Source organism: Triticum aestivum, chromosome 5D, assembly GCF_018294505.1.
Source record: "Triticum aestivum cultivar Chinese Spring chromosome 5D, IWGSC CS RefSeq v2.1, whole genome shotgun sequence".
Classification (NCBI taxonomy): domain Eukaryota; kingdom Viridiplantae; phylum Streptophyta; class Magnoliopsida; order Poales; family Poaceae; genus Triticum; species Triticum aestivum.
In genome coordinates, this window is record NC_057808.1 from 400687729 (window position 1) to 400697171 (window position 9443).

A 9443-nucleotide genomic window follows, 5' to 3' on the forward strand; every position below is an offset into this window, starting at 1 on the left:
GATATAAGAAAACATAACCCATTACGTTGTCTTCCTTGTCCAACATCAACTCTTTAGCATGTCATACTTTAATGAGTGCTCACAATCATAAAAGATGTCCAAGATAGTATATTTATATGTGAAAACCTCTCTTTCTTTATTACTTCCTATTAATTGCAACGATGACCAAAACTATGTTTGTCAACTCTCAACAACTTTTATTCATCATACTCTTTATATGTGAAGTCATTACTCTCCGTAAGATCAATATGATCTCTTTACTTCTTTTTATTCTTTATCTTTTCTCTCAAGATCATACCAAGATAATCAAGCCCTTGACTCAACGCTAATCTTTATTATATATAGCTCACGGACTCGATTACATAGAAGGATCATAAAGCAAAACTCAAAACTAAATCATACTAAAACTTTATTCTACTAGATCAAGATATTGCCAAAAGGATCGAACTAAGAAAAATAGTAAAGATAGGAGTGTGACTTGGTAGTTGCCAAGGGGAGTGCCCATACCCATGTGATTATGTCTCCTTCTTCGGAGGTGGTGATGTGATATTCTTGGCGATGATGCCCCTTAGGATACGATTCTCCTCCTCGAGCTTATTGACTTGCTGCTTGAGATCCATTATTTCCTTATGGAGCTTACCCGTGACAGTTAAAGCTCCTTTCACCCATGGATGTTGCATAGCTACGGGAGAACAAGTAACACTCTTTTTCATATTTTCATAAGAGAGAAATTTAACATTGGAAGGGATGACCGAGGTTGGAATGGCTGAGCTCTGTAGTTCCCCCATCGTGAATCTGGCTCGGAAACGGGAAGTAACTTCTTGATCCTCCTCCATGGCATCTATCCTTTTCAAGTCGGCTTCCATCTCTTCCTCCGTTGATGGCCCAAAGTGATCAGCATCACTATTTGCTCTTGGTCCCGGTGTCGGATTAGACACCCGGCTCTCCCCGACTGATTCTTGAGAAGACATCTTGCTCTAATCTGCGGCAGAAACAGCTCAAAACAAAAACAGAGGATATTTGCGTGGTACGGTGGTCAAAACCTTCGGGAGATTATATAATGAATTTTTACCGACCAAAAGAAGTATCGTGCAAGAATACAGAGTCCGGAGAGCACACGAGGTGCCCACGAGGCAGGGGGCGCGCCCAGGGGGTACGGCGCGCCCTCCACCCTCGTGGACGCCCCGTGTCCTTCCCAGACTACTTCTTATTTTCCTATTTTCTTAAATATTCCAAAACAGAGAAAAAATTGCTATTAGAACTGTTTTGGAGTCGGTTTACTTACCGTACCACATACCTATTCCTTTTCGAAGTCTGAAACGTTCTGCAAAGTGTCCCTTATGTATTCCTCCGGGGTTACGGTTTCAATAACATTAGTTTCAACATTTATAGGATTACCCGAGATATAATGTTTGATTCTTTGACCATTCACCACCTTTGGATTTGTGCCTTCGAAGTTGTTGATTTTTATGGCACCGGAACAATAGACCTCCTCGATAACGTAAGGACCTTCCCATTTATAGAGAAGTTTTCCTGCAAAAAATCTTAAACGAGAGTTGAATAGCAACACAAAATCACCTACATTAAACTCACGCTTTTGTATCCTTTTATCATGCCATCTTTTAACTTTTTCTTTAAATAGTTTGGCATTCTCATAGGCCAGGGTTATCCATTCATCAAGTGACCTAATGTCAAATAACCTCTTCTCACCGGCAAGTTTGAAATCATAATTGAGCTCTTTAATGGCCCAATATGCCTTATGTTAGGTAAGTGACATGCTTTTCCATAAACCATTTTATACGGAGACATACCCATAGGATTTTTATATGCAGTTCTATACGCCCATAATGCATCATCAAGTTTCTTGGACCAATTCTTTCTAGATCTATTAACAGTCTTTTGCAAAATTAATTTGAGCTCTCTATTACTAAGTTCTACTTGACCACTAGAATGCGGGTGGTATGGAGATGCAATTCTATGATTAACATCATACTTAGCGAGCATTTTACGAAAAGCACCATGAATAAAATGTGAACCACCATCAGTCATTAAATATCTAGGCACTCCAAACCTCGGAAAAATAACTTCTTTAAGCATCTTAATAGAGGTGTTATGATCAGCACTACTAGTTGGAATAGCTTCTACCCACTTAGTAACGTAATCAACAGCAACTAAAATATGTGTATACCCATTAGAGGAAGGAAATGGTCCCATATAATCAAAGGCCCAAACATCAAATGGTTCAATAACAGATGAATAATTCATAGGCATTTCTTGACGTCTACTAATATTACCAATTCTTTGACATTCATCACAAGATAAGACAAACTTACGGGCATCTTTGAAGAGAGTAGGCCAATAAAAACCGGATTGCAATACCTTATGTGCAGTTCTATCTCCAGCGTGGTGTCCTCCATACGCTTCGGAGTGGCACTTGCGTAGGATCTGTTCCTGTTCATGCTCAGGTATACAACGTCTAATAACACCATCTACTCCTTCTTTATAAAGGTGTGGGTCATCCCAGAAGTAATGTCTTAAATCATAGAAAACCTTTTTCTTTTGCTGGTATGTGAAACTAGGTGGTATAAATTTAGCAACAATATAATTAGCATAATCAGCATACCATGGAAGAGTACGAGAAGCATTTATGACAGCTAATTATTCATCAGGAAAGCTATCATCAATAGGTAGTGGGTCATCAAGAACATTCTCTAACCTAGACAAGTTGTCTGCAACGGGGTTCTCAGCTCCCTTTCTATCAATAATATGCAAATCAAATTCTTGTAGCAAGAGAACCCATCTAATAAGTCTAGGTTTAGCATCTTTCTTTTCCATAAGGTATTTAATAGCAGCATGATCAGTGTTAACACTTACTTTAGAATCAACAATATAAGGTCTGAACTTATCACAAGCAAATACAACTGCTAGAAATTCTTTTTTAGTAGTAGCATAATTTCTCTGGGCATTGTCTAGAGTTTTACTAGGATATTGGATAACATTTAATTTCTTGTCAACTCTTTGTCCTAGAACAGCACCTACATCATAATCACTAGCATCACACATAATTTCAAAGGGTAAATTCCAGTCAGGTGGCTGAACAATAGGTGCAGAAATCAATGCTTTTTTAAGTATTTCAAATGCTTCTACACAATCATCATCAAAGACAAAAGGAATATCTTTTTGTAAGAGATTAGTCAGAGGCCTGGAGATTTTAGAGAAGTCCTTAATGAACCTCTTATAAAAACGGGCATGACCAAGGAAACTTCTTATACCTTTAATGTCCTTGGGACACGACATCTTTTCAATAGCATCAACTTTAGCTTTGTCAACTTCAATACCTCTTTCAGAAATTTTATGCCCCAAGACAATACCTTCATTAACCATAAAGTGGCACTTCTCCCAATTCAAGACAAGATTAGTTTCTTCACATCTCTGCAAGATTCGATCAAGGTTGCTCAAGCAATCATCAAAAGAAGTTCCGTATACGGAGAAATCATCCATGAAGACCTCAACAATCTTTTCACAAAAATCAGAGAATATAGCCATCATGCATCTTTGAAAGGTAGCAGGTGCATTACATAAACCAAAAGGCATACGTCTATAAGCAAAGGTACCAAAAGGGCAAGTAAAAGTGGTCTTTTCTTGATCCTCTTTTGACACAGGTATTTGAGAGAAACCGGAATAACCATCTAGAAAGCAAAAATGTGTATGTTTGGATAATCTTTCTAGCATTTGATCAATAAAAGGTAAAGGGTAATGATCCTTTTTAGTAGCTTTATTTAATTTGCGGAAATTTATTACCATTCTATAACCTGTAATAATTCTTTGTGGGATCAATTCATCTTTATCATTAGGAACAACAGTAATACCTCCCTTCTTACGGACACAATGGACAGGACTTACCCACTGACTATCAGCAACGGGATAAAGTATACCTGCCTCCAGAAGCTTTAGTATTTCTTTCCTTACCACTTCTTTCATCTTAGGATTTAACCGTCGTTGGTGATCAACAACTGGTTTAGCGTCTTTCTCCAATTTTATTTTGTGTCGGCATAGAGTGGGACTAATGCCCTTAAGATCATCAAGAGTATATCCAATAGCAGCACGGTGCTTCTTCAGAGTTTTCAATAATTTCTTTTCTTCATGCTCTGAAAGGTTAGCACTTATAACAAGATATATCTTCTTCTCATCAAGATAAGCATATTTAAGAGTATCAGGTAATGGTTTAAGCTCAAACATGGGATCACCCTTGGGTGTAGGAGGATCCCCTAGGATTTTAATAGGCAAGTTGTGTTTCAAAATAGGTCCCTGTTTAAAGAATACTTCATCTGTTTCCCTTCTTTCATTCATAAACATATCATTTTCATGGTCTAGCAAATATTGTTCTAAAGGGTCATTAGGAGGCACGACAATAGAAGCAAGACCAATAATTTCATCTTTACTAGGCAATTCCTCATCACGGGGTTGTCTACGAAATTTAGCAAAGTTAAACGCATGAGACATATCCCCCAAACCAATAGTAACAACATCCTTTTCGCAGTCTATCCTAGCATTAACAGTATTCAAGAAGGGTCTACCAAATATAATGGGACAAAAGTTATCTTGTGGGGAACCAAGAACAAGAAAATCAGCAGGATATTTAACTTCCCCACACAAGACTTCAACATCCCTAACAATCCCAACTGATGAAATAGTATCTCTATTGGCAAGCTTAATTGTAACATCAATTTCTTCTATCTCAGCAGGTGCGATATCATGCATAATTTCTTTGTATAAGGAATGAGGTATTGCACTTGCACTTGCACCCAAATCACACAAGCCATGATAACAATGATCTCCTATCTTAACAGAAATAACAGACATGCCTACAACAGGTCTATGATTATTTTTAGCATCAGGTCTAGCAATTCTAACAGCTTCATTGCAGAAGTAAATAACATGCCCATCAATATTATCAGCCAAGAGATCTTTAACCATAGCAACACTAGGTTCAACTTTAATTTGTTCAGGGGGTTTGGGTGTCCTAATATTACTTTTGTTGACCAAAATTGAAGATTTAGCATGATCCTTTATTCTAACAGGGAAGGGTGGTTTCTCAATATATGCAGTAGGAACGACAGGATCATTATAAGTGATAGTCTTTTCTTCAACTTTAATAGGTGCAACTACTTTTACTTCAATGGGAGGATTATATTTAAACAACTTTTCCTTAGGGAGATCAACATGAGTAGCAAAGGATTCACAGAAAGAATCTACTATCTCAGAGTCAAGTCCATATTTAGTGCTAAATTCACGGAAAACATCGGTATCCATAAAAGATTTAACACAATCAAACTTAGGTGTTATACCTGACTCCATACCTTCGTCGAGATCCCAATGTTCAGAGTTGCGTTTAATTCTTTCCAATAAATCCCATTTGAACTCAATAGTCTTCATCATAAATGAGCCAGTACAAGAAGTATCGAGCATGGAGCGATTATTGAGAGAAAGTCGAGCATAAAAATTTTGAATAATCATTTCTCTTGAGAGCTCATGATTGGGGCATGAATATAACATTGACTTAAGCCTCCCCCAAGCTTGAGCGATGCTTTCTCCTTCGTGAGGCCAAAAATTATATATATAATTACGATCACGATGAACAAGATGCATAGGATAAAACTTCTGATGAAATTCCAATTTCAATCGGTTGTAGTTCCATGATCCCATATCATCACATAGCCTAAACCATGTCAATGCCTCTCCCTTCAAAGATAAAGGGAAGACCTTCTTGATAACATCCTCGGGCATACCTGCAAGCTTAAATAATCCACAAACTTCATCCACATAGATTAGGTGCAAATCGGGATGTAATGTTCCATCTCCTCTAAAAGGATTAGCTAGCAGTTTCTCTATCATACCCGAAGGAATTTCAAAGTAAACATTTTCAGTAGGTTCAGTAGGTTGAGGAGAAACTCTTTGCTCTACTGGTCGGGGTGAAGATACCCCGAACAAGCCCCTCAGAGGATTACTTTCCATAGTAACAAGTGACAGTAAATTTCAGCACACTATATAAATTTTTCCTTACCAAATTCCACCTACCAAAGGCGCTTCACTCCCCGGCAACGGCGCCAGAAAAGAGTCTTGATGACCCACAAGTGTAGAGGATCTATCGTAGTCCTTTCGATAAGTAAGAGTGTCGAACCCAACGAGGAGCAGAAGGAAATGATAATCGGTTTTCAGTAAGGTATTCTCTGCAAGCACTGAAATTATCGGTAACAGATAGTTTTGTGATAAGGTAATTTGTAACGGGTAACAAGTAACGAAAGTAAATAAGGTGCAGCAAGATGACCCAATCCTTTTTGTAGCAAAGGACAAGCCTGGACAAACTCTTATATAGAGAAAAGCGCTCCCGAGGACACATGGGAATTATCGTCAAGCTAGTTTTCATCACGCTCATATGATTCACGTTCGATACTTTGATAATTTGGTATGTGGTTGGGCCGGTGCTTGGGTGCTGCCCTTCCTTGGACAGGCATCCCACTTATGATTAACCCCTATTGCAAGCATCCGCAACTACAAAAGAAGTATTAAGGTAAACCTAACCATAGCATGAAACATATGGATCCAAATCAGCCCCTTACGAAACAACTCATAAACTAGGGTTTAAGCTTCTGTCACTCTAGAAACCCATCATCTACTTATTACTTCCCAATGCCTTCCTCTAGGCCCAAACAATGGTGAAGTGTCATGTAGTCGACGTTCACATAACACCACTAGAGGAAAGACAACATACATCTCATCAAAATATCGAATGAATACCAAATTCACATGACTACTTATAGCAAGACTTCTCCCATGTCCTCAGGAACAAATGTAACTACTCACAAATCATATTCATGTTCATAATCAGAGGGGTATTAATATGCATAAAGGATCTGAACATATGATCTTCCACCAAATAAACCAACTAGCATCAACTACAAGGAGTAATCAACACTACTAGCAACCCATAGGTACCAATCTAAGGCTTTGGGACAAAGATTGGATACAAGAGATGAACTAGGGTTTTAGAGGAGATGGTGCTGGTGAAGATGTTGATGGAGATTGACCCCCTCCCGATGCGAGGATCGTTGGTGATGACGATGGCGATGATTTCCCCTCCCGGAGGGAAGTTTCCCCGGCAGAACAGCTCCGCCGGAGCCCTAGATTGGTTCCGCCAAGGTTCCGCCTCGTGGCGGCGGAGTTTCTTCCCGAAAGCTTGCTTATGATTTTTTCTAGGGTAAAAGACTTCATATAGCAGAAGATGGGCACCGGAGGCCTGTCAGGGGCCCACGAGGCAGGGGGCGCGCCCAGGGGGGTAGGGCGCGCCCCCCACCCTCGTGGATGGTGGGTGGCCCCCCTCTGGTATTTTCTTCGCTCCGCATTTTTTTATTAATTCCAAAAATAACTCCCGTGGAGTTTCAGGAGTTTTGGAGTTGTGCAGAATAGGTCTCTAATGTTTGCTCCTTTTCCAGCCCAGAACTCCAGCTGCCGGCATTCTCCCTCTTCATGTAAACCTTGTAAAATAAGAGAGAAAAGGCATAAGTATTGTGACATAACGTGTAATAACAGCCCATAATGCAATAAATATCAATATAAAAGCATGATGCAAAATGGACGTATCATGGTGCGCCGTCCGGATGGCTTCTTTCTTCATCAGCGGAAGTACGCTCACGAGCTTCTGGAGCGCGCCGGCATGCTTAACTGCAAGCCCGCCACTACGCCTGTTGATACGAAGGCCAAGCTTTCTGCCACGGATGGTTCTCCTGCTTCGGATGCTACTTTCTAATGGTCTATCGTTGGTGCTCTCCAGTACCTCATCCTGACTCGACTGGAGATCCAGTATGCCGTGCAGCAGGTGCGTCTTCATAGGCATGCTCCTCGAGACGTCCACTGGGCTGCCGTCAAGCGGATTCTCCGCTATATCTACGGCACTATGGATCTTGGCGTCATGCTTCACGCCTCCGCCGGCACCGCCCTCACTGCCTACTCCGATGCAGACTGGGCCGTCTGCCCTGACACTCGTCGCTCCACTTCGGGCTATTGTGTCTACCTTGGACCCTCACTTATCTCATGGTCGTCCAAGCGGCAGCCTACGGTCTCTCGTTCCAGTGCTGAGGCTGAGTATCGTGCGGTGGCCAACGCCGTCGCCGAGTGTTCGTGGCTTCGCCAGCTGCTTCAGGAGCTCTCTTGCCCTGTTGACCGTGCCACGGTGGTCTACTGCGACAACGTCTCGGCGGTCTACCTCTCCGCTAACCAGGTGCGTCATCGACGGACCAAGCATATTGAGTTGGATATTCATTTTGTTCGGGAACAGGTGGCCCTTGGGCATATTCGTGTTTTACACGTCCCTACTTCCCAACAATCAGGGCCGGTCCTGACAATTCGGGGGCCCGGGGCGAAAGTAAAACCCGAGGCCCCTTTAATATAAACATAAAAAATTTATGTATTGTTCTTGGCTCTTGAACATCCTAATTACCTAATAGTATATGTTTAAATATCTCCTAGAGCTAGCCCATTAATTATTATTAGGTAAATATACAAGCATAGCTTGGATTCTCCATTTAATTTGAACTCCCAAGCACGTCATATATGAATTTCTAGGCTACAAATCATGATCCATTTTACAAAATGAAGAAAATAAGCAAATCATCGTCTTTCATGTTGTAATAAGAAACTGGTCATATCTGAATATAAACTAGTTCTTGCGAAATAGAAATTTGCTAAAAGTCGCAAAAACAATATCTGTTCAACTTTGAAAATACTTGTACAGCAGCACCATTCTGGTGATACCTCAGCAACCATTAATCCAAACTGAGCAAATTGGGTTCGATTGGAATGCAATCGACAACAATTACAAAGTTAATTTTTGTGTCATCTTGAAATTAAGCACAGATAGTGCAGTTTTCAACACACTAATCCTATCCAATGATTGGATTATGAAAAAAAAAATCTGGGCATCGACTTCAATTAACAAACAACAAATTTAGGAACTAGGGACTACCAGAGAGGCCACCTTAGAGCTGTAGAACACGGATTTAAAAATCAACTGATAGATTCGGATCCAGTCTAAGCAGGCCTTGTCCGCTCTCGTCTCTTGGCTACTGCTGCGCATGAAGGTCGCGAGAGGCGAGACTAGACGGCGATCAGGTGATGGCAAGGGCGCTCGGCATGAAGCGGAATTCGTTCCCTCGATCGCCAACGCCGTGCGTGATACATTGCCCCTCCTCGATATGATCTGATCTGATCTAATCGATCAGCCATAGTGCGTCCGTTTTTGTTTCCGAGAAATAATGCGTACATGCATGAGTACCTAGCCCAGCAATCCACTTGGGCCATATGAAGCTGTACATGCAAAAGGCCTGAAGCCATGCTACGACCCAGTCCCAGTCGCTTCTTTTTTTTGGAGAATCCATCCCTGGGCT